The 27,001-nt window shown below is 44.8% G+C and overlaps 1 protein-coding gene across 1 annotated transcript in view; it reads right to left on the bottom strand.

Moving 5' to 3' along the window:
* Positions 1 to 441: 441 nt before the first annotated feature.
* Toll-6 (Toll-like receptor 6) overlaps positions 442 to 27,001 on the bottom strand; it is a 44,267-nt gene continuing 17,707 nt past the window's right edge. The window contains exons 2-3 of the transcript XR_015292665.1: positions 2,065 to 2,135; positions 442 to 1,270 (exon numbers count right to left, since the gene is read on the bottom strand). The gene's annotated coding sequence lies outside the window, so the exon portion shown is untranslated. The remainder of the gene's footprint in view (positions 1,271 to 2,064; positions 2,136 to 27,001) is intronic.

The following is a 27,001-nucleotide window of genomic DNA, read 5'->3' as shown; positions in this document are numbered from 1 at the left end:
ATTTCCAAGAATTCATGTTTTAATCGTCGAGAAAAAGTATGTTTCGTGAATTTCGAAACGAAATTTGAATTTTTCCAACGATTTCAAATTGAAAGCATCCGCGCGGATAGATTCACGATTCGCATCGTTTCGAAACGTTTTGAAGGGAAAGAAGGGAAAGAAAGGGTGGTGGATAAGGGTTGGCGGGGAACGAATTGCATCGTTGAAGAGATCGAGCTGAACGCTAATGATATTAAATGCTCTCGTTAACGATCCACCTCAACGATCCAGCCTCCATAATACATACCCGGTTGATAGAATTTTAGATCGCGGTGGATATGTGCCATGCGTGCGGCTGATGGTCGATCTGATTAAACCATTTGAACGAAGAGAAGATCGATCTTCCATCTCGATTGGCTGGTATTCCATGATCAAGAAGGTAAGAAGGAAGAGTTCTCCGTGTTGTGATTAAAATATATATAAATAACTTTATTGTTTATAATAAAATGCCCTATCTATTTTACAAATATACAAAACTCTTTCGCTATTTACATTAAATCTCACCTTTCTTCGACGAGAAACAAGAGAACGCTCATCGAAAATTGGAGGATACACCCCTCGTATCTCACATACTTATATTTATATATTTATATTCATATTTATATTTATATTTATATATATATATATATATAATCTCTCGCATTCTTAATAATCAATCATTGGAATAAGTAAACTAGTCGAATTCGAGTAGAAAGAGAAAAAACTTCGTTGCAATTACGATTTAATAAAAGGGTAGTATGTTCGGTGTACGTATGTGAATGTATTTATGCGTTTTTGTGTTTTTGTGTTTTCGTTTGCGCTTCTTCCTTTGCCCTTCTTCCTCTTTGCGTTTCGTTTTATCAATTCTTTTTCTATCGTTTCTTTTTTTTTTTTCTTTCTCCTTCTTTTTTTTCTTTATCCCGTTTTTTAATTCGTCGTTTTCATTGCTTTTTTAATTCCCGTTTCTTTATTTCCTTTTCTTTGCCTTCGTTTCCTTTTTTTTTTCCTCTTTTTCTTGTAGTTTCATTTTCGCGTTTTGTTTTCTTATTTTTTTTTCGTTTTTTTTTTTTTAATCTTTATTTCGCTCGCCCTAATTTACATTTGCACACTACGAAGCTATCACGAGTCTCAAAAATACGAATAAACCGTTTACTTTTAGGTGCGGGCACCGTACGTTACGGAGTACAATTGCGAGTAGTAAGAAATACTTCTTGATAATAAGTAGAGAGAAACGTCGCGACAGTCGGGAAACCTGGAACAGAAAAATGGAGAAACGCTCGATTAGAAGGCGCATCGCGTGCACGCTTCTCCATTATGCTTCTCTCCTTTACTTTTGCCCCCACGCCACGCCACCGTTACCGTTAAGGCTTGAGAAGAAACTGTATCTCGAACGATTGTTGTTGCTACAGCGCAATTTGAAATAACGGTGACTTTCGCGTTGCTCCTGCTCGTTTCCGCTACGATCGAGAGTTCCTCTGTGAAAAAGCGGTGCAGGTTTTCTTTTTCTTTTTCTTTTTCTTTTTTTTCTTTTTTGTTTAAAACCGAGATAAATACAGGAAATGATACGTACAATCTATGTTTGTAGAAGCAAAGGATATTCTGAGCTTTCACGAAATATAACTTTAACGCGAGTGAAAAAAAATATGCTATTTATTTTTACAGATGTTTCTCTTCGAGTCAATCAATCCTTCTTCTTCCATCTAATGGCTAATTTAATTATTCGAAGTATCATCAGTTTGTTATATCATCAGTTTGAACAACGTAGAAATAGATTTAGAAGAGAAATTTAGTTCAAGGTATGAAAAATTATTACTCTCGAGTGAAACGAACGAAATTGTTTCATTAAATTTATGAAAAGGTTGACGCTCGAATTCTCGAATATCCATATTGATCGAATCTTCTCGAGCCGAGCCACGAACGAATGCCACGATTGGCAAAGGGATCGCAAAAAGCTTGGCCGATCGAATTCAGTCTCGATTCGAGGGCGAAAGTAAGGAACGCAAAATGGAGAAGTTCGAAAAGGAGTATGATTCCATGACCACTCACCTTGCCCACTGCGATTTCCAATTACTTCATACGTAATGCGAATCGATAATACGTCTGGCAACAGTTCACATCTGAAACAGAAAGAAGAAGGGAAACGCCGGGTTACACCGTCCATAAATCACGTGGACGTCGACGACGCTCTCCACGCCGGGACAAATTCCCCGGCGAACGTATTTTCAGGAAATAAAACCGGGAACACCGGTGGTCACCGGGAGACACGACAATTTGTACGTGTATCCACGGACTGTGTATGCGCTCGATTGTTTCTTGGACCGTCGAGGGTGGAACAGACGTGTACCCTCCTCCTCCTCCTCCTCCTCCCCTCGAAAAAGAACCCGCGCGCCGGTCGAATTTCATTTTTCACATTCGCGTCGAACTCGCGTTCTAACTGTCTATAAAGTTTTGTCGTTACAATTTTCCGCGACTCGTAAAAGTATTTGAACGTTTCTTCTATTTATTCTCTCCGGTGAAATGGCAATGAACGATTCTTTTTCTTTTTCTTTTTTCTTCCATTTTTAACGACGAAACTTTATGGTACCGTACACGGCACGGATGAATTACGAGTATTTAAGCACTCTTTTCTTTTTTTTTTTTTTTTTTTTAACGAAAATATCATTTCATTGGAGAAACGAGATTGGCACGTTAATAAGTTTCAGGATGTTTGTAAATGGTGGGAAATTTTGCGTTGCGGGGAAGAGCAATTTTAAATTTAAATCGATCGATCGTGCGATAACATTAACATTTTAAATTGTAAATTATACGATAACTTGGAAAATTTCGATGTATTTTTGTCGTGAAAGAATTTCGTGGGGAAAATTGTATTGAAAACATAAAAAAATAAATAAATATTGGAACGAGAGATTTCGTTTTTTCACCGAGAAAAAAAAATCCCTCCTCCTAATATGACTTATTGTGCAGATTGTACAAAAGATTGTACTAAAATAAAACTAAAATCGAAATTTTCGAATTAGATAAATTTCGTTTCCTTTGTTCAAAATATCTTTTGAATTATAAAATTATTATAAAATATCTTTTGAATTATAAAATAAAATATCGGGGAAAGTTCAATTGCCATTCACTGCGACGTTATCAATTGAAAGGATTAAAATGAATCGCGTGAAAAGGATTAATTTTGCGTTTTTTGCGAAATCATTGATGAATCGAAGACTCTGAATTTAACAGGTTTATCGGATTATTGATTAAATCCTTCTGTTATATGTTAGCGAGAAAAGTAAACAGGCCGTCCCGCGAATCCGTATACTTGAAACTTTCCAGTTTCGATTTCAACGTTCGAGCCGGCCGCTGAATGGAGGGATTAAGTGACCAGTCCCCCCGACCATTTCAATTCGCGCGACAGCCTTTTCAAACCTGTGCTGTAAATAATGAAAATTGCAAATGGCAGGCTCGAGAACAATTTTTCTGCAACATCGATCGAATATCGGTCGAGCAACACGAATAATTTCTTCGAATAGTTCGTGCAATGGAACTTTGATTTTTCACACTCGTCCCGCTCGAAAATCTTTCCAATTATAAATAAAACGAATGCCTCGATTCAACGGACGGATTCTTCATGGATTCATCGGAACGAGGTCGCAAAAATATATATTTCCAATTCGAAAAATCGTTCGATACGAGTACAAACAACTTTCAAGATCTTTTATCCCGAGATCTTGTCGAGGCGCGCCGTCGTTATTATACCGATAATTCCATCGAAAGTAAACTCTCTACGGAACTATCGGCGCCAAGTATCGAAGGAAATAAATATAAAAAGGAAGGCGAGGAGTGACGAAGAGAAAGAAAAAAGAAAGAAAAAAAAAAGGAAAGGAAGAAGAACGAGAGAGCGACGATGGAGAGAAAGTCGGTTCTCGATCCTGTTCCCGCTTCGACAGAGACGCCGATTTAATTGAACCGGGTCGGAAAATTAATAATGGTCCCTTTTGTTTCCCGCGTGGAACAGAAGAAGCGACCGTTTGTAAAATTATTCCAATAAACGGGGATCAGTGGGGATTTTCGTTAGGGATGGGCGCGAGAGCAATTACACTCGTACGAGCAAGTGACGCGGAACCGATCTAAAGGGATGAAAAAAAATATATATATATACAAAAGAACGACGAGGAATCGTCGAATTGAAGAAGAAGTCGAATACGGGCGAAACGATGTGAAAATGGGATGGTTGTTCGTCATTATTTGGTCGTAGTGGAATAGCGCGACCAACGTTTCCACAATGGATGACGTACAATTTCGGTAATGGCGCCGATTTATAGGGGATATATTGTGAATGTTCGTGGAACCACGATTACCTATTATGTATTAACAATTAGACATAATCGTGGCCCACGATGATTAATTCGCGAATAGGCGAATTACGATTCGAAAAGGAGAAAAGAGACAGGGCTTTGTGCTCGAGTATTCGCGAATGGGAACACGGAAAACGTGACGTGTGAATAAAATTTTTTTTATCGATCATTTATCAATCCTAATACATCGTTTCGTTTCGTTTCAAGTGTTGCAGGTATTATTACGGGTCATCGTTGGATATTTTTTTTTTTTTTTCCTAAAGTGATGTACGACATCAGTTTTTATATATAGGTATCGATGTACGATTTTTGATAGTTATCACGATAGTGAATCGTACAGGGGATTTTATGGTGATGTATATGATACGATGCTCCGTTCGCGTATATATAATGCGTGTGTACATATATACATATATTTCGAGATCGACAACACGGTTCGATACGTTGCTGCCATTTTCAGATTTCGAGCACATGTCCCGCACGAATCCCAGGACACTCTGTGAATTCGAAAAGGTCGAATTTCCATTCCGACCTTTCTTTACACTCCTCTCCGCTTTTTTTCTTTTTACGATTACGATTCTTCTAATATTCCTCGCGTATTACTTCGTTTTATCGTTGGCATTTCCATTGTCTTGAGTTTTTATAGTTGGAATTTTTTTCTTCTTCTTCTTCTTCTTCTTCTTCTTTCCCCACTCCCCTTTTTCGTCGATGATTTCGATTTGCAACGATCCCTTCCGATAATAAAGGGGACGTTAATAATTAATAAACGAACGACGAGTAAATAAAATTTCACGTAACGATTAATCATTAACGAATCGGTCGGATATTATAATAAAACCAGACTGTTCACCGCGATCCGGTTCATTAGCATTTGATACAACGAATGTATACGTGGTATACGTTTAATCGAAATCGTTCGTGGACGAGATGAACGAGATCGATGCAAAATTTGATTCCGCGTCGAAAACATCGGATTCACGGTGAACGGTTGAATGCCCCTGCCTCCCCACCCTCGAGTTTCCATCCGATCGGTGATTTTTTCGTTTTCGTCATCCAACTTCCGCGTTCCCGTGACTGGGTCGTGACTATCGTCGACGGTGGAAAAGTAGTTTAAAGGAGAGCGAACTGGGTAACGAGAAACGGGGAATCTCTGCGTTTGACGATCGAAACACGACATTTTTTATTTTCGAGGCGAGCTTTAAAAAAATTATCAGAAAATCCTTATTACGCTAGATTTCATTTAACGATCTAACGTGGATCTAATTCTTGGATCGTATGCCATCCTGCCGTATCTTGCATAACCGATCGTGATAAAGCTGACGTCAAATTTTTTTCTCTCCAGTGGATAACAAGATTTTCAATTTCTTCCCCTCCTCGTTTCGTTCCAACGAAAGTTCCGAAAATTCCGTTCGCAACGACTTCTCTTCCGACACACAATTTACACAAAATTTAATTCACAACACATTTTCGAGCACGTTCTCAACTGAAGCGTAATTCGCAATTTCGCGTATCCTCGTCGAAACCTCGAGCAAGTACATCCTCTAACTAAACCAGTATACGCTTTTTCAATTTTTCACCGGTTGTTTCAATTTCTATCCAGGTTATCCGAGATAAAGTCGTCTTAATACCTCGGTGATCACGTTTAAACCGTAATATCCTTTTTCCGATCGCGGGGACGACGTCTATCTCCCCGATTGAACGGCTCTCACGGCCTGATCCTCGTGACCACGCACACACCCACGCACACGAACGATATCATTTCTCGATATCGATAAAAGGAATATCCTGGCCGGTGACGCCTCGCTGCCACTCCTCGTTAACGATATCGCATCGATATTAATAACGCGAAGGCGAAAGGCGGCGACAGTGGACGCGCGCCGCGGGCGAAGCAATTTACACGATCGAATTAAACTCTTCCTCGTCTATTCCTGTTTCGGTTTTTCGAGCTTCCTAGAAGAAGCTCCCTCGAAATTCAGGCCAAGGAAGGAGGCAGGGGTGGTGTTTGCCGCGGAAAAGAAAGTAATATCATTCAAAAGCAGCCGGAAGTTATTCCCCGATGCGAAAGTTTCCCCATTTTACATTACGGGGGAATGGTCTGCGGGAGAGATGTTAGTCGCTGTAGCGGAACTTCATCCCGGCGATAACTTTTCCAATTATTATCAGATGGCAAATGGACAGTCTTTGTGTTTCTCGCGGGCGGACCTTCTCCTCGGACCGAGGGGGAAGGGGTTCCGCCCGAACTTCAAGAAGTCTTCGAGAGGAAAGTCTTCGAGAGAGAGAGCACAATACCGGCCCGATGATAAACCCTCCAACGGGAAATCTATTTTTGATCGAGACGCTCCTCGTGTTTTCCAACCACTTGCACGCGCTCGCTCCGAGGACAAGGATTTCGAACGTCGAGTGGGGGGAGGAGAGGGGTGGAAACACTCCAACGATCGCATTAATCTTTTTCTTCCTTCCTCTCTCCCTTTCTCTCTCTCTCTCTCTCTCTTTTCGATTCATTTCGATTCGTTTCTGTGTGTGTGTGTGGATATGTATATACTATAAGGGAGAAAGATAAATCTTGAATTATTAATCGGGGAGAAGGAAGGTCGATTCACTCTTTCGAGATTCCCCATTTCGATCGATCTCGCTCTATCTACTCGCGGGGGTGAGGAGGGGGGGCATAGTTGGATAGGGGAGGGGAGGGAGAAGAAAAGAAAAAGACGAAGGAAAAAGAGGAGGAAGGATGGAAGAAAAAGGAAGAAAGCATATATGCACCGCGTATCTATCTCTCGTTAATCAACAACGTTCTGTTAACAGGAGCGAGGTAAAAGGATCGTATATATATACAGCGAGGTAGCTAAATAAACAGGACGGGGAAACATTAATTACACTCGTGGCGTGTTCGTAATCGGTCCGGTCTGCTGAATTAAAAGTAGATTAAGATATCAAGCCGAGTTGAAACTCTGGACTCTGTTCTACACTCTGTCAACGAGCGCCCCGACATCTTCTCTCTCTCTCTCCGTGCAAGAGAAATAACGAAACCGTGGCTGAAACGATCTTGGAATTCCTCTCCCTATAGAAAATAGAAGTCCTTTCGTGTTTACAAACAAGTGGAACTGGTTCTGAAGGGAGAGGCCGCACGAGTGGACACGCCCTGCCCCACGGCTCTCGACCGTGTGAAAGAGCTTCCACCGACGAGATGAACAAAGAGCCACTGTCCTTTGTCTCAACCGTTCACGACAGGGTGAATATAACGCGAGCGTGTTAATTAAAGCCGATAGCCACCGAGGCCGCTCCCGGCTCAAGCTACTCTGCGCGGATAATCGCGCGTACGGAACGAAAAGAGGAAGAAAAGAGGGGAAGAAGAAGAAGAAGAAGAAGAAGAAGAAGAAGAAAAAGAAAGAAAAGAGGAGAAGCTTAGAAAAGGAAGCTTAGAAGGAAGAAAAAGCATAGAAGCGAGATCGAGCTTGTAAAAAAAAAAAAGAAAGGAAGGGAAGAAAAAATGAAAGGAGACAAAAATCGAAAAGTGGCGGGGGGGGGGGGAGGATTTATTCGCGCTTGAAAGGGTGCGGAGAGACCGTGTTCGTGCCTCTAATAATGCGCCGCGCGGCCCGTTAATTAATATTCCGTATAATAACGACATTCCAATTGCATTCCGATTTGTATTACTTTTATTACACCAATGACCGGCAATTAAGACATCGCGCTGTCCCTCCCCCCCCCTCCCCCTCCCTCGTGTATTAACAACCATTAGCCCGCGCCGCGAACGCGTCGTTAACGCGCTGTGAAATTGAAATCCCCCCATTGTTATACCGTGTCTATTAACATTCCACGCCATTTCCCTCCAAATACACGAATATGCTCGTGCCCCGTTTCCGTGCGTGTATTCGTTTCGTCGCGCGATCCGCCCAGCTGTAATAACAATAATAAGAACGTCTCGAACGATAGTTATTCGATTCGTTATTCTCCTTCGACCGTCTTCCTCCAAACCCTCGACTGCCAAATATTCGAGGAGCAGCGCTTCCTTCGGCTGAAATTTTCCCGGTGCGGGAAGGATTCCAAGGAGGAGGACACGTACACGCGAAGGAATGGAAAAGGAGAGCATCGAAACTTTCCTCGAACACGCTATTCCCTCCCCTCCCTTTCTATCCGTACTTGCCGCTCGGTTCATTAAAATTGAAGGTTCCTCGTAGGTCCCGTTGCCAAGTCGAAAGTCTGCAGAAACTTCTCCCTACGCTTCCTCCCCGCTCGCTTTCCTTCCTTCCTTTCTACCTTCTTTTCTTCTCTCTTCCTCTCTCATCACGGTGGCAAAACGTGATGACGCTACCTGATACTTCGTCCGAGCGACGCCAGTCTGCCCCTCCATCTCGATACAATGCCTCGTGAAACATAGGCGGTGTAATTCGGTCAAAAAAAAAAAGGGGAGGGGAGAGCCACCCTTTTGAACTTTCCGTCCGAGGGGACATTTCGATGTTCGGGAGGAACAACATGTAAATTCTTCCTTCCCCCTTTTCTTTTTTTTTTTTGGAACGATTTCCTCTGCGAAAGAGAGAAAAAGAGGAGCTGGAAGAACCGGCGTCGCGACAAACACCGAAACTTGGCAAACTTTCGAACGGGGATCGTCGTGGAGAAACCCTGTTAAGAAAACGATCCGGATACCGATGCTCGTCTATTGGAAACGATCGACCGGGAGAATTACAAGAGGGGTGGCGGTTTTCTGTCCTCCCTCCCTCTCTTTTTTTTAAACCGGTGGTAAGGAGTTTGAATTGAAGGTTTTTTTTGCACGTGCGAGGGTAGTTTGGAGCGATGGGAAGCGGTCGGGAAGGGGAAGGGTAGTTTAGGTAGTTCGGTATAATGGTAAGAATCCTTGGAATCGGGATCTGGAGATAGAAACTGGGAGATAGCCATTTGACGATATTAGACCGGCGTGGAAGAGAAGCTCTAGAGAGGAGCTAGGTTTGGTTCAATTAGTTAGAGCAATCGAGACGGAGGGAAGATTCGAGAGACGATCCGGGGACCACCTATCGATCGATTTTTCCTCCTTTACGATCTCTCTCTACGATCTTGAAAAAAAAAAGGAAGAAATAAGAGAAATTCAATTCGACGTTTTCCTCGCAGCTTTTCGCGAAAACAAGAATAAACAAGAAATCGAATTCGTCCCCTTTAATTTGCAAAAGGGAAAGAAGGAAATTCTGTAACGACGGAGAATTACGCGACTCGATTGACTAACCGAGGCAGCCGCAAAAAAAAAAAAAAAAAAAAAAAGAATTAGAAATCCGAATAAAAATTCCAGTGTCTCTAATCGAGTTCTTCTGTCGTGGGGAAAAAAAAAAAAAAGAAAAATTCCATTTTCCGTGACAAGACTCGCGTCGAAATTGGTAACGATCGATCGATCGATCGACGATCGCCGAGGAAACGAGGGTAAATCGGCGGGGATAGGCCGTGAACCGGCGCGGTTTTTGGCCGGCCTAAAAGAATCAACGGCGAGCGGTGGTCGAACGGCGCAGAGGCGAGCAAAAATCTAGTTTCGTGTTGCGGCCGATCGAACGAGGGGAAGGGGAGAGGAGGCGAGGGGGAAACGATCGGGAAAAGCGTCATTCGAAATTTCGGCTCGTTGCACGCGTTGCGCGGCTTCTGAAGCGGAATGACACGACGGGATGACGACGCCGCAATGGCCACCCCCGCCGCCTCCCCTGAATCGAATCCATCCGTCGGTCGAAAGGCGGGCCGCCCACGCTCGATAACGAGCCACCGGTGAAAAAATGGCGAGAAACGGGTCCTCGACCCAGCGTTAATTCCTCTTCCGTCCTCGAATCCGACTCGATTTCCCTTCGAGCACGGACGTGAGATAAGGGGAGGGGAAGGGCGATTAAACGACGTTAGCCGGTGTTCCAGTTTCCAGTCCCCACCTTGTTTTATTCTCCCGCCGATCGAATTTCGAATCGTGGACAACGGTGGGAGGAAGGATGCTCGGGTTAATACCAATCTCGCGTTATTTAGACGCGCACTTTATTCCGTTGCTTAATCCTCCTCCATTGGAAGGATCGTCTCGTTCGGGATAAATCTTCAAAAAGGGAAGACTCGAGATACGAAAACGGGGAAGAATCGACCGGGGCACGTTTGGCCAGATTTCCTTTCGAGCGAACGAAAAAGGAAAAAAAAAAGAAAAAAAGAGTATCGTGTATCCGCTGAAATGGGAAGGATCGCGGATCGTAACGAGGGGCGGGGAAGATTTTTCAGACGAAACAAAAACGAGACGTGGAATTATTCGGAATCGATGGTCGACGGCACCGAAATCGTCCTCCGTTGAATACGGCCACGCGTCCTCCTACGCTCGGGAGGAGGAATTTCTATTTGTAATTGCGCGAAAGGGGTGAAAAAAAAGAAAGAGGAGGAGGGATAAAACAAGCGAAATAGAATGCGAGGCATGGATGGAAATTTTCGGTTGGAGCCAAGTGAAATGACGCATAGGAACGACGACCTGTGCAACCCTTCGTTCCATCCGTCCTTCGTTTTCGATTCCACGGCCATTTGCCACGATCCCAAGCCGCGCTCTCTCTCTCTCTCTCTCTCTCTCTCCATTCGACCCAACACAATGTAAGACCACTTTTCATGCTAACGAATGCACCGTTTCGATTTGTCGTTCGGTTATCCGCTACGCCCCCACACTTTCCACCCCCTTTCGTTCTCATTTTCTCTTCCAACTTTTCCCTATCTCCCTAATTTTTCGTCCAGGAAAATGATAGGAAAGAGCCGTATCGGAGGAATATCACCGTTATTTTTCCAATCCTTCGAAATCGTTCCATCGAAATTCTCTGTCGCATCTTTCGAACACGGGCGGAAACCCGTGATGAATCAAGCGCGCGTAATTAGCGCGCGATTCTGTTTCGACGTCGATAGAAACGGATATCGAAACTGGAGCAACCATGATGGCCGCCGCCAGTTTCTTCTAATGTTGGTACCGCCGGTAATTGGGAGAATAGTTCCGACCTAAGTTTCTATTCCCTTTGCTAATGGTAATAAGTTCCTGTGTGTTATCCGCTGTAATGCGAATTTCCCCTTATTCCCGTTGCAATCTTGTCGTGTTGTAATTAACGCGATCGCGTCAAAATTCCATGAAAGTTTGCCGAATCTTTTAAAAACGTATCTCATTCGTATTGCATTTTTCAACAACGATCAATGATGGAAGAGGAGAAATGAATTAGAGAGAACGAAACGCGAAACAGGAAAGGATATTTAAAATATCGAGACACTTTTATCTAAGCTGCTGAAATATTGAAACTTCTCTCTCTCTCTCTTTTTCTATTTTTTTTTTTAATTTATTTAATTCAATAAATTTTAATTTATATGGTGTAAATTTAATTTTAATTTATAAATTTATAATTTTAAAAATATTATTTTTAGGATTGGTTATAGGATATAATTTTTATAAGTATATTTTATTAAATAATAATATTGGTTTATTTTTTATAATGTTTTTAAATATAAATTTTATTTAAAAAAAAATATTATTTAGGTGGAGAAAAAAAAGGAAGAAAAAATACGGGAACACGATTTTTCCCATTTGGACAGGAAACGGTAGAGCGTCGATAACGATCGGCCAATATCGGTAAATTCGTGCAAAATTTTTCTTATCGCGAGCGGCCATCTGCACGGACCTTTGCACTCCAATTTCGACAACCAGGAAAGAGAAAGAGGGAAAGAAAAATACGATTCTCTTCTATGCGAAACATTCGTTGCACGATACCTGTCTTTTTTTAACACGTGGAACGAGTATAAATTTTGCATGCGACGTTTCTTGGACGCGACCATGCTAACGTTTTCGCGTGCTCCAAGTGGCGGTAAAAATGGCGATACGAAGTATAATAATATCCTTTCGATCGTACTCTAACAACGGTCAATCGTGGAATGACCTCTCGTAAGTTTGGAAACGCTTCGTTGAACAACGAGGATCCGCGTATAATTGCCTTTCGCGTGGCCTACAAACTTTCGATGAAACACAATCCAATAAAAGATACAGAGAGAGAGAGAAGGAATATATGGTCGATATGGTTTTTTCATCGTGAAACGTTTCAAACGATATACACGTAGGGAATAATTTTCCGCTCTTTGATACGAGAATGAACGAAACCGCGCCTTCCTTCGTTAACGAGAATATCGGCCCGTACAGCCTTTCGGTTTAATCTCGCCTCAAAGAAGCGTTCGATTCGTCGAAAAGGAGATTGTCAACGATTAAAGTAGTCACTCGAAACTGCTATCAGGGCTTGAAACTGGAGGAATTACGGTCCACCCCCCCGCTTAAGCGCGGATCCGAGTTAGCCTATGATAAACTGGGTTAGATCCACGCAGGGCTTGTACACCGTTGAATTATGCCCCGGCTAAGTCCAGACTGCATTACACCCTTGATCCAGTCTCTCGTCCTCTCAGATAGAGTTGCATCCACCGATATCTCGAATCTGATCGTCCAATTTCCTTCGTATACAACTTTGGACACCGGCCATCGTCAATTGCATCGTTTCGTAGAGGAAAATAACAGCAGAGCGAGGGAGGATCGGTTGGTGTATTAATCCGATCCCTCAACAGCGATCCCTTTTGAAAAAACTTTTGAAAAATAAATCGTTTCTTTTCCTTCGAGAGAGGCGGGCACACATCGAGATGTAGAATCGCAGAGAGGGGGAAGAAGAAATAATGGGAATAAGAAAGAGAGAGCAATAATATTCCAGAAATTTTGGTGGAATCCTCCTCGATTCACCGTGCGATTCTGATACGAATTGAGCTATCCGACACAACGTAAGAGCCCTTTCCTCGCCACGAACGAGCCACGAGATTTATCGAGCCCGGCTCGACACGGTGCCGTACATAGATACGCACGTCGCCCTCCAAACCACGATGGATGGATATCCCTCCTTTTATATTTTTTCACGGCCGCGACACGGGATCGTATCGACCTCTGCTTTTGTGAAATCCTTTATTTTTAGGAAGTCGTAACGACACGTATTGAATCGAACGACAATCATATATAAAGAGAACAAAGAATACAATTCGTAATTTACAACGAACGCTTTGTTGAAGAAACGAAAAGTGTTGCAAAACTTGATATATGCAAGTATATGCAAAATATACTAATTTCGAGAGTAGCTTATTAACTCTTTCGCTACGAACGACTTCTCCGCCAAAAATGTGTTCGAGAAAGATCGTCAGCGGCCTCACAACTCGAGTTGCTTTAACGGTGTTTATTAAAAAAAAAAAAAAGAAAAACGAAATATCGATGCCACGTTTCCAGAAAAATTGCTCTTCATATCGATACGCGGCATCATCTTATGCAGAGCGACTAGTAGCAAAAGGGTTAAAAGCGTTCAGAAACAGCCTCGATCTCGGTCGATCCTTGCGGCGTTTGTCCATCCTTTACATCGAAGATGAGAATCGCGCGAAATTTATCTAACGAGTCGTAACGAACTTGGACGGAACGAACACGGGCGGAGGTCGCATTTATGGCCCGCCTCCTCTGACCTCGTCGCCGGAAGCGGAATGGACGGACAAGCTCTTTCGCGGGCGTCGAGGGTAAAAGGTCTGTCTTTCCGTGCGAACACCGCGAAATTACATATTAAGCTGGAAATAATCCGGGAAATATTTCGCACGGCTTGCCACGTCGTCTCGTCCCTTTCGTTCGTTCTTGCAATTTTCGGTAACTCGAAAGTAGTCGAAGGAAATAATCGTCCCGTTCTATCGGATCGTTTCGAATCACACGAATATTTGTAACGCGATTTATCGACGAAGGATGTATTTATGCAGTTTGTTAATTTGGATTTTAAGATAGATAAAAAAATAAGAAGGTAAGACATCGATCAGAAATCGTTTACTTGATTATGAATGATTACGGTTGCAGTTTTGTTGAATACACATTATAGATAATTCTGATGTTTCGTATGAATACAATTTATCGTTTCTTTTTTTTCTAATAAAAGTGTAGTAATAATCTTTGTACATAATTATAGATATACAACCGTGACAATTTTTTCCCAAAATTTAATTAAAATCTAAGTATTATCGTGTAATTTCTAACGACAACGAAGGAACGTTAAAAAAAAAGATGTATCTAACGAAACAAAGCGTGCCAATCAATCATTAAATGGAACGTTTCGCTATTTAAGAGAATAGAATAAACTTAAATCCCCTCGCTCCGATTATGATTAAACGCGGCCGATGGAAACACGGAAATCTCGGGACGAGTCCTTTCCCCAAGGAAATTGTTCGATCGTCGAACGAGCGATAAGTATGTTTGCCCGTTCGTCCTTTCCACCTCTTCCGACTTGGAATCGGAGGGAAAGTGTTTTGAAACGGCGCCGTCCGACTGTTTTAAAACGCGGCGGGAGTTAAGTGCTGCGCTCGATAAATTTTTTCGAGCACTCTTTACCTTTCTCATTCCCGTTCGCAGCTTCTGGTGCACGGCTTTGTGCTCGTTCGCCACCCACCCTCTTCCTCGACCCTCGCCAGGAAACCTTGGATCTATCCCTGAAAACTGCCACCGGATTTTCCGCCTCACCTGACGCGTCTCTCTCTCTCTCTCTCTCCTCCCCTCTTTTGGGCTATTTTTTCCTCCTCTGTGTCCCTTACGCCGTGTCGCACCCCACGCGCGCCGTGAATCTCCCTCCTTGCTTGTTCTTTTCTTCCTTTGACACCACGATCCTCCTTGTCCTTCTTCCACATCCTTTTTCTCTCTTTGCCACTCTAACTTTCCCCTCTTTATCTCTTTGAAGCGCCTTCCCTTCCACCTGTCTCTTCTCCCTTATCTCCTCCTCCGCGTTTCTCTCTCTTATTTTCACTCACTCGTGTGTAAATTTTTCATTCTTTTAACTTTCCTCGATCTCTTTGTAAAACGAACACGATTATGGTCTTGAATTTTTTTGGTGAGAATAGGTCGAGAAACGATATTTTCCTTCTCGCGAGAGAGAGGGAGAACTCGAATCGTGAAACTCGACGCGGGTCAATCGACGAACGGGGGAGGGGGAAAGATTTTTAAAAAGAAACGACGTAATTCGCGACGGGCCAACTTGGATTGGAGGCTTACGAAGTAATCGGAAACTTGGAGGGAGGGGCGACACGCTCCCTTTTTGTCGCTTATACATCCATCCAGGATTTGATCCACGCGGAGGACGTATTTGCGACGGAATACATCCCGAAGGAAGTTGGAAATTCTCAAACGAGGCGAAAGAAATGGAACCTAGTTTCCAGAACCTTAGTTTCCAAAGATAAATATAACAATTTATCTTTGGAAGAAATATTCCGTGCATGATATATCTCTCCCTGTTAACATCGTGCAAAATATCAAAATACCAACGCTAGAATATCTAGAATATCGATCCTCAGATTTTTACGTGCAGAATATATATATATATATATTGACTGACTATGCAGTGGTTTAGCTGAACGAATATATTTCAATTATACGTGAATGCGCGTATCTGTTTACAACAAAACATCTCTTGCGTATCGAAGATAAACGAAAGATATCAACTATATATAAGATTTCAATGAACTTTATATTCGATAACAATATATTTCATACATTAAAAAATTAGGAAAAATGTAGAACCGTGGTAACAGTTCGCAGACTGATCCGACTGATCTGGAAATTGGCATATTTTCTCCGTGCGATAAGTATAAATAAACGAATAAATTTCACACCTCGACCGTTCACCTGTAGAAAGACGGGCGAGGATAATCGACGTTAATTCGCCGTCCAAAATAACGGATTTTAATTAAACCGAGTTCGCGCGGACCGTATTACCCGGAATGGGCCAAGAATCGAACGGCCACGATCCCCCCCCCCCCTCACGTCCCATCCACGTAGACTCTGGAAACTGCAGCAGTCGATCGGTTCGGATTCGATAAGTAGAACGATCGAGACGAGCGGAGGGAAAATGGCGTATGTCACGATTTCCGTTATCGCAGCCACCCTAGTCTCCCTAGTCGCATTTCGCCAACTACTTGGAAAGTGCGCTCAACCGATCCTCCCTCCTCCTCTTCCCCCGCTTCCTATACACGCCACGTACAAACGCGTCGACGACGTTCGCGCACCGCATACCTCTCCGCCATACTTTTCAGGCAAGCAGGTATTATATGCGCAACTTCCGTTACTTTTCCGCCTAGCAGTAAGAAAAGTTTTCCTTCCCCGTTTCCCTTCATCGGCCACGGCCAAATAATTACTGTCTCGGCACAGAGTTCGCCTGGAAAAAAACTGGGAAGGGATGGAAAACTTCTTCTTGAAAACACGTTCATCCACCCGTTCGCATAGGGGGCGACGATTCCATCCTTCGATTCGATCCGATCGAGCAAGATGTTCTTGTTGCCAAGAGGGGGTAGGGGGGAGGAAAGATGAAACGCGACTCGAAGCTGCATCAGTCAGGTAACGAAGGAATTGTATTTATCGCGGCCGAGCTCGTATAAAGTGTTTACCCACCCTTTGCACCCTTCGATTCGAGGATTATTAATATTAATTAGAAACTGAACGAATAATAACGAAACTCTCGGGTCGAATTCGAAACTTTTGCAATCGTTGCAAGCTCGGTGCTTTCGCTCGATACAACTCGAACCTCTAAAAAAAAAAAAAAAAAGAAAAAAAAAAGGGGTGTACATGTATACACGTATGTATATACGCGGATTCACACGGACGAGAGGCGAGAAACAAAAGGGAACAGAATAAAAATCGCGGGGGATTACAGCCTCCTCGTTCCTCGAGCAATTTTTCACCGGTATCGTTCGGCCGCCGAACGGAAATTCCCGTCCATCATACGCGGACGCGTCAAAGCTTTCGCGCGACTCTTCGAATAAATCTCGCGACCGCGAAAAAAATCTAGCGTGTCTGAATCTGGGGAGGGGAGAAATAGGGAGAACACCTATTCGGAGGGGGGAGAGTGAGAGAAGAAGAGAAAACAACAACGATGAATTCGCGCAATAATAGGGCTCGAGCAGACACGGCGGCTGATAGCGGACGGAAGGGGTGGCAATCGGCAGATAACAACGGACGACGAACAAAAACGACAGAGGAGGGCCCTTTCTGGTTTATCCCTTTCTGGCCGCGATCCACGGAATAAATCCCCTCCTCCGATATATAATATTTTATCGCTTCGTTCGTATTCGAGGTTACGTTATAATACCCTGTGAACAGGGTGAGCTCTTTCGCGCGGCAACGACGCGCCACTCTCCCCTAAACGACCAAAAATGGGTTAAGATGATTGCGCAGCCTCGATGATGCATCCGCTGGCTTAACGACTTTTCAGTGAGGGGATGATGCATCCGCCATCGAAAGCTTGGACCAACCACGGGCGAAGATATTCCGCGCGATATTGTTTAGGATTAATGCTCTAATTCTTTCTCCAACACCGTTCTTTAATAAGAAGGCGAGATAGGGATCGTAAAACTGTATTATATCGCTCGTTCGCGGTTGGTTAAAAACGGTTAAAAACTGGAGGAAAGAGGAGGAGGAGAAGGGAGGAGATAGTAAGTAACACCTGTGCGGGAAGGAAGTTGGATCGCGTTCCTCGGTGCAGCGAATGGTTAACGTTCGATCGAGGGCGGAGGTAGAGAAGAAAACCCCCGTTCGTGGCGCAACGATTGGACGGGTTATTCCGGGGCTATAGAACGGATATATAGCGGCGGCGAATAAGTACCGTTCCGCAAGGGAGGAGAAACCCCTCTCTCTCTCTCTCTCTCTCTCTCTCTCTCTTCGTTGGATACGAGAATTGGACGGCCGCTGCTCCCTCAAACAATTCCTCATCGCGTATTGACCGTGGGTAAATCAATCAGGGACAGTCGTTTTGACCTTTACGATCGGATTCCGCTCGCGAGGGGGGCGGGGGAGGGGGGAGGTGTGTGGAACGGACAAGGAGGAAGCGAGGTTTCGAAGAATGGAGAGGAGTAGAGGCGGAGGAGGAGGTGGGTCGATATTGTTTTGGTCCGATCGCAATTACAGCGGTCCAGAGACTTCATTCTCGATCGAGAGAGGTGGAACGCCGATGAAAATCCTTTACAGTTTCTTGGCTGGTAGAAGGAGAAGAGGAGGAAAGGTACGAGCAGCCGGGGAATTTTTCGTATTTCGTCTACGAGTAGTACTCGTAGATAGGAGAGAAGAGACTCGATTATCCGGTATAAATGGCAAGTTCGATGTACGCAAAGGATATATCGAGGGCGAATGGGGGGAGGAGGAGAGGGGATGAAAATTTATCGAGCCAACACCCTGCTATGCTTTTCTCCTCTTTGCGCTTCCCCGCGCAGATGTTTTATCGGGCTCTTTTTTATCGGGCATCCCACCAGTTGTTCGAATTTATCCCGCCTAACTTTTAGCGTGCGAACGATCCTCCCTTCCTCTCCTCCTTCTCTCCGTCCCCCGGTTCGAGAACGGTTTTTTAACCGGTCGCTTTCAAGTCCGACTCGCGGAACCAACGGAATTAACTTTTTCACCCGCCCAATTTTTGCCGATTCGCGTTGCACGAACGACAGAGTTTCTCCGCTTTATTCAATAGATGTACGACACATATACGTAGGAGAGAAGAGGAGGCTTTATTACTTCGTTGCATCCTCCGTTTAATCGGCCTCGAGGGGTGAAAAAAATTAATCGCGTCGTTATACCGTGGCTCACGATGACGAGAGCCTTCCCCTATCCTGTTCCGCTTCGAAACAGCTTCGCCCTCCGCGTCGAATCGCGTTTTGTTCGGGCAACACATTCCTCAGGCGACGACCCTCTTTACTTAATTACGCTCGAGAGGAACGGAGGAAAGAAGGAAAGAGAGAAGAAGGGGAACGTTGTCTCGCTTTCCGTTCCACTTTTCCTCGCCAATTCCTTCTCGAATCGCGGAGGAGAGTCCTTGCCATCCAAGAATGGGTCCGCCGACTTTCCACGCCGTAAACTTTCCAACGAACGAATATTCGCCCTTCCGAGAAATCTCCCTCCCGGGCAGGCAGCCTTTAAATTATTAGCTTCCGCGCGAGGGGCTGGCTCGGTAAAAAGCGCATAACCGATGCAAGGCGCGACCAATCATTTTGGGGCCGGGAGAAGGCGAAAGAAATTGCCGGCCAAGCTGCGCGCACCACCGTTCCTTCAAGCACCTGCCGCTCTCCGTTCCACCTAGTAAGCCTCTCCCCACCCTTGCTCCCCGCCTCTTTCCCCGCCTGACTCAGTTTGAAATATTTTCGAAGAATCGAATGCTTCGCGCCAACTTTCCACAGGAATTCACCGATTCTCACCCCCTCTGTTCGTATTGTATCGCGCATGCAGGAGGGGCCAGATGGCCAGAAGTCGAGTTGTAAAAAACTTTCCCGATCATGATTTTCCAATTCGAATTGGCAGCCACGTGTACGATTACGGCCACGTGGCGCGTTCTCCAACGAATAGGCGGATCGCCGCCTAATTCGCACGTGTCTCCTCCATCCTCGTGCGGATTATTATCCATCCTCGTTGATATTAGACTCGAAACTTCTTCCTTTCGTTCGTCCATTTTTTTTTCCCCCCTAAAATAACGAATCGAATTTAATCGAATCGATAAATAATAACTTCTCACGAAACTGCAATGCGTCGAGTCGAATTATCGAATTCGAGAGAGGGAGGATTCGAAATTTTGAAGAAAAATGGGAACGATCGAGGTGGTTTTGCACGCGCGGTGGACGAAACGGTGGTGGCGGCGGTGCATTATCGCGACCGATCGATTGACAAGCATTATTGTGACCGTTTCCGGCGGCGGCGACGCGATTTTTCTATTATTTCGCGCCCCACGGCTCCCTCCCTCCCTCGGTTTATTCTCCGGTCACGGTGGAACGCGTTTCATTAGCGAGCAATTGTTGATCGAATTATAGCGTGGAAAACTGGGGGCGAGAAAAATATTACTGGCCGTGTCCTCTAACGAAGTAGCGGATAGTCGTGGTGGCGACGGCTCGCGTTGTTACAATTATCGGTTGTCCCGCGACAGGATATTTAATCAAACGTGATTGCGATTAATTAAAGCGCGGGGGAGGTAAACGAGAAATAATATAGCGGCCTCTTATTAGCGGTAACGGGCCGGTACGATTCGCCAGAAATTATTGCCCGTTGGCGATATTCCGATGGTTGGTTGTATTTTTTCGCGATTCGCAATTACGAGTGGGGGAGGGAAAGGAGGAGGAGGGCGCGTTGACCGTTGCGCGCGAAACGGCGCGGATATAAATTCTGCAAATGGAAATAGTTTGCCGTAACCCGAAATTAAATCGACCGTCGACATTTCGAACTATTTAAGTACAATGGGACACGGATCGCAATTCCGAGCGACAGGCACGCGGCGGTTAGCCAGATAAATGCTGCCCGCGTTTCCACCGTCGAGCTGCCTTGAAATTTCGCCATCTATTCCCCCACCCCTTTTTTCTCTGGCGGATTAAGGTCGAATCTCGTAAACTGTTCCTCCGCGGATCAGGATCCACGTTGCATTGACGTGGAAAGTAATAATTACGAATTCTGAAAAATTCTCTCGAATTTTTTTAAAAAATCGTTCAAAATCAGAGGGATTTTCAACGATTCTACTTTACCGAGAACAACACCGAATCTCCATCCCTCCCTGCGTGATTCCGTTCGTATCTACGACACGAGCGTGTTCCCGCCTTTCCTCGAGATAAAACTTCCCCCGGAAAAGCGAATGGAGAACCGGTCGAGGAGAATCGAGGAAGACGCGTCTATCGATTCATACGTACGGCGGCTCCACGATTCCACGATTTTACGATCGAGAATTCCATCGAATCCCGGGACGGGACGGGACGAGCACACGTGTATCCGGTAATAACGATAAATAATCGTAAAAATCCACTATCGTTCACGGTTGGTTAAACCCCGCCTCTTCCCGCCGACGTAGGGCAAAACCTCCAGCCTCCTAAGGAATTCAATGCGCGGACCGTCTAATAAATATTTCTTCTTCTTCTTCTTCTTCTCCTCCTCCTCGACACGACACGCGTATCCCAGATCCGTACCCCTACGCCGCAACCATCCTATAAAAGAAGATATACTCGAAACGGGGATAACGCCGCCACCCTCCATCCTTCGTCGAAAAATATATATATATATTTATTCACACACACACACACAGGGAAAAGTTTCGCCACGCGTTGCACTCTTTTCGAGATCTCGTTGAAAACGGCCACGAGTCTCGTTGCACGAGCGAGTAACGGGTTGGGAATATATATAGAGAGAAGGGCAAGGAGGAAGGGCTCGTTTCGTTATCTCGGTCACGTCTCGTCTGGCCGCGTTCTCTCGCAGGAAAAGAGATACTCCGAATATTTGTTGGCCAGGTTCGGCCGACGATCCATAACCGACGATGGATCTCTCTCTCTCTCTCTCTCTCTTTCTATATATATATATATATATTGTGCACGTGCCGCGTTGCCCGCGCTTTTAAATCACCCCGGTGTAATTTCGTTCCGAAATTCCAACCCTCTCGACACGGGTTCGTCGCACGCCTCGTCGCGTTACGGTTTCTCGCCCGTTGACACGGGTCTCCGGCCGTAACTTCGCGCCCTCCCCCCGCGATATTATCATCCGCGTTAAAATTCATGGTGTTTCCCTCCCATGGTGCGGGAAACGGTCGAGATACGTTAGCTACGAGACGAACCGCGAGACGTTTGCACGCGTTTTTCCCCCTCTTTCCTTTCGGGGGCGACAGCTTTTCCTCGACTCGAGCAAGAGGAATATTAACAGGTGCAAATCTGGATAATCAAAGCGACCTCTCTGTTCAATCACTTTGTAATCACTAGCTCGATTCGCGAGGCTATCGTTCCCTTCGTTTACGATGACGATATAAATGCAACGTTTGTATTATTAAGGAGATACTCTTTCTCTCTCTCTCGTTCGGGAAGATAAATCGTCGTCGAGTTTTTATTATGATCCATTGGAAAGGGAAGATATGAAGGGTTTAATTGATTTCTTTCTTCGTGGGTCGTCCCGACGACGGGTCGGAGCTGCTCGATCAATCTTATCCGTTATCTATCCGGCCGGCAGATAATCGTCGGTTGCGTAAAATGATTAACCAGGCCCCTCCATTACTCATCGAAACATCCACGCACTCGACGTCGACTTGGGAACTTTCACCAAGTTTCAACCCCTCGTTTTCAAGACGCTGTCTTCTGAATTCTCGCTCTTGATTTCTCTCTCTCTCTCTCTCTCTCTTCCTGCTTCGATTAAGATCGTGCGCTTTTAACGCGAGCAAAAACGACGAGAGGGGGAAAACAGAAGCTTTTACATGTCGTTTCGTGGATGGAACAGCAAGTAACAATTTGTGAGAAGAGATAAAAATCGACGGAGAGTGTACTATTTTTCGAGAAAAACTCGACTCGAGTATTATCGAGCGGAGAGAATAATTGAAATTCGAGATGATTCGGGCGAAAAAACGAAACATCCAGGGGATAAAGAGAAGCTCCTCCTTCCACTTCTGGAAAGGCGAAACGCGACTTGGAACTTATAATGGAATCATCCTCCTTGGCCAGCCTTACGTAAGGAAGCCGTCCGGGAAGAGAGCTCATAATAGAAAACTAGTTCCCCTGTAATTCCTTCTTTGATAGGGAACCGACCGCGTTATCCGCTCTCCCCTCCTCTCTCCCCTGCCATTAACCTTCTTCCCCCCCCCTCCCCGTCTCCATCTCGCGGATACAACGACGATCCACGTAGTTGGATACGCCGGCCGAATGGAATCGCGCTCGACCGTAAACTTGACACAATTGTCAACCCGGGATTAGCACAATGCCGTTCCCCCTCTCTGCCGCACCCTATTTCTTCCTCCTTCCGACGGCTAGTGCAAGGAACGTTCCAGCCACGCGTGCGTCTCCCTCGAGATCGGCTGCCTCGAGGTCCATGCGTCTCGAGCTTGCGAAGAATCGGAGAGAGAAAGACGCAACGGGCGGTTTCTCGATTTCTAAGAAAATAAGATTTCAATCCACCCGTATTTATATTTAAAAAGGTTACCAATCAAGTAACAATAATACTAATGTAAACATGTGTGCAATAATAAAATGTAGGATAGCGACTATATGGAGAGTGCAAAGGATTGAAGCGAGAGTGGGATAAGCGTTGAAATATAAATGTAAAATATTGCGTTTGAATCGCAGAATTTGAAACGGAAAAGAGGGACAAGCGTGACCCGTGTTTGCATCTTTATACAATTTTATACGAATCTAAAATTATACCGTAACGCATAGGAGGGTGTTGTTACGAATTTCCACCGATAATACAGAATTGAGTTCAAATTGGACAATCAATTAAACGCTTATATTCAGACTAGAATGACTTAAGATTGACTGTGGAAACTCCCCGAACGGACGAACAAGGGAGCGAAGAAGCAGAAGTAGAAGGCATCGAGAACAACTGATTCAGAATCGATATTACAGGTGGTTAATGAAAACTAAATTTTATTTTAAAATATACAAAATGAAAATAAATTAAAACCGCTTCAATTTATCGCTCCGTTGCGAGAATAACGTTTGTTGGCCACCTCCGAAGAAACTCAATTGGATCACGCTTTGGCCGACCAACGTGTCAACGTGATCGATTTATATAGCATTCCAACCTCGAGAAAAACAATAATCCTTTTCATCTAAAATCATTTCATTTAAAAAAAATATTTCTTCTCTTCCTTCCGCTGTGTATTTTCTCGATCGAACGCACGAAACGTAGAATCGTTACGGCGGAGATTTTTTTTCCTCGAAAAGAGTTCCGAGAAAAGAGAGCGGCGACAACAAGACAGTTGGGAGCGAGGAGGGGAGATAGATGCGCGGATAAAGGAAAGATGGACACTGATACGCCGTTGAGAGAGAGAGAGACGAGAAACGGATGCGCGGCGAGATAAATGGAGGTAAAAGTGGCGCGACAAAGAATACAGCGGCGGTGGGGGGAAGGGAAGGGCGTATTGAATCGGTTCATAGGTTTACAGGCGGCCACCATTATTTTCGTCTCGCATTCTGTCGGCCCATTGTGTCGGGGCGTGAGGCTGCGGACTGAGCATCTGCAGCCCGAACACGACGGCCGGGTGTTCCGCGAATTATCGCCTCCTCCTTTCCCTGAATCCTTCGAAACCCCCCTCCTCGCGTTCTTTCGCGAGTTTTCGCGAAAGGAGACGCGTAAACAGGAAAACGGAGTTGATCCCGGGTCGACGACCCGATCGATCCGACCACCCGTTCGACGCGATATCCATCCACGAAAATCCACGCCACCTCCTCGTTCGGGAATTAATCTAGGAGAAGAGAAGGGGGGAGAGAGTTCGATGGATGCTGACTCGAGGCAAATATTTATCGTAAGCGACACGCCGCCAGACTTTTCGGAGCCGAGTGACACTGACTCGCCCGCGGAAATTATTTATTGGAGGGGGAGGCCAAGAGAGGGGAGGAAGGCGGAGAGGGGGAGAGAAGGCTTCGTTATTGAATTTCGAAGGAACGCGGATATACGGAGGAGGATTTCAAGGATGCGAAGACAGTATAAAAGTAAAACGGCGCGAAATTAAAATCTCGTATCGAAAGTTTTATGAAAGAGATATCCGTGATGGCCTCGTAAAGAAAAAGGGGATATTATCGGTGCATATTTCTTGTTTTTCTTCTTTTCTCTCTTCATTTTATTAAATACCTAAAATTCCTCACAAAGTAGGGATCCCTAATAATATCGCTTCATCCTTTTTATCGCTCGATCAACAATATGATAAACGAGGGAGGACGGATAAAACCGAGGAGGAATAAATCGTAGGAAGAAGATGGCGCGAACGAGTTCAAGTACGATAAACCTCCAACTTATTCCAAGATAACGAAGATAACGGGTACGTGTTTCCAAGTTAATGAATCACGTGTTCGAATAAATTATATAAGCGCAGATACCGCGCTTAATCCTGACTTATCTCCGTCAAACGAACCGATTCTCAAAGGATCTCGGAGTTCATCACCGAGCGGGCAAAGTGGAGAACTGTCCGTGGCAGCGATAACCAGGCCGGAAAAAGCCTCTCTTCTCTTTCTCTTCCATCTCTCGAAGACCACGGTTTCCGCTTTCCGTGAGACAAACCTCGAACGAGCGCAATCCACCGCGTCGAAAAACGCCTCGTCGTTCGAGGTCTACGTTTTTGTCAACGCCCCGGGAAATTAACTCTTGACCCACGGGAATTTTATGAAAGCGATAAATCCTCGGCCTGGCGCGTATTTACCTCCTGGCGCTAATGGAGAACGTTTTTATCTTGCGAGCTCGCGATGAATCACGGCCGGACGCCTCGCGTCACTTTCGTTCTGGCCACGGTTAATCGATCGGATCTCGTGTTAAAAGCGCGAGAAAACCGGAGGAGGAAAGACCGCACATCGATGATTTTCGTATCTCTGAACGAACACGAAATTCTTTGGAGAGAGTCGAAAGATTCGAAAGATCAGTCACGACATCGATCGTGTTTAAACGGTTACGTCGATTCGCGAGAAGGAAGGAAAAAAATTTTATCGTCCATCTTATCGAAGATCAGCAAGTTATTATCACCGAGTGGATCACGGAGTGAAACTTTCCATCCGGTAATTTGTTCGTACGACGATGGAAGAAGGACGAGTCTTTACTCGAAAACTTAACTTTAAATCCGATTTTCTCGGGAACGACAACAATTCCAACACGAGTCACTCGCTTTACAAATCTTAAAAGAGCCTGTATTCTTTCCACGCGCCGGTGAAATCTTCTCGTGCCACCATGCATACCAAACACCGGGGATGCATTCGCCACCGATGCGCATAAAACGCCTCACCCTCCCACGTTCGCTCCAATTTTTTCCTTCGATCGCTTCATTATTCGATCGCCCAAATTCTCTCGACAACAAGCGGTACATCGATCGAACGATCGACGAAACAAGGAATAAAAATTTAAACAAAACGAATAATCCATTTCTACGATAAAATCCGCCTTTATCGTCATCTTCCCCCTCCCGTTAATTAATGCACCCGTTCGTTAATTACGTTCCATTACGTCCCGGAATGATTTGTCGCGAATAAAATCGCGCAACAAGTAAACTTTGGCGCGAAAAAGAAAAGGAGCATGGAAAAGCTTCGCCTCGAATTTCCTGCGGAAATACCGGATGACAGCCGCTCGTGAAATTGCTTCTCTTTGTCCACCAACATCCGCGAGAAACCGGGAAAAATTGCCATTGTTCCTCGTGGATGAAGACGTCGTTTTCACGAACCTCCTCCCCCCCTCCCCCCTCCCTCAAGATCCTGTTACTCGACGCGATCATCGAGGAAGGTGATGTAAGACGATAATTGACGCGCGTGCGTGTGTGTGTGTGGTATGCGTGTGGAATTAATAACAATGCACGGAACAATGTCGATAAATAAGGGAAGCGGGGTTAGGAAAAGAAACATCTTGAGAAGGAAGCGGATGAATATAAATGTCGGTGGCGTGTTCCAGTGTAATATCTCGAGGGACGAATTTATTAAGGGCAGGAAGGGGTAATTATTTTTTACCGAGCAAGTTAAGCGAGATGAATTACACGGTCGAATTAAAGAAAACGTTTTCGATGTATAATCATCTTCGAGGGAAACGAAGAGATTATTTCGAAGAGAAATCATCTTCCGAATTTCCGGTCATCGTGCGCTGGATAAATCGATCGCTGGGCCGAAGATAAGCTAATAGCAGCGATCTTTCTTCC

Source organism: Apis florea, unplaced genomic scaffold (genome assembly GCF_048593485.1).
Source record: "Apis florea isolate Af1SG1 unplaced genomic scaffold, ASM4859348v1 contig_3193_pilon, whole genome shotgun sequence".
Lineage (NCBI taxonomy): Eukaryota > Metazoa > Arthropoda > Insecta > Hymenoptera > Apidae > Apis > Apis florea.
The sequence above is the reverse complement of the archived record's forward strand: the minus strand, read 5'-3'. Positions and strand labels throughout refer to the sequence as shown.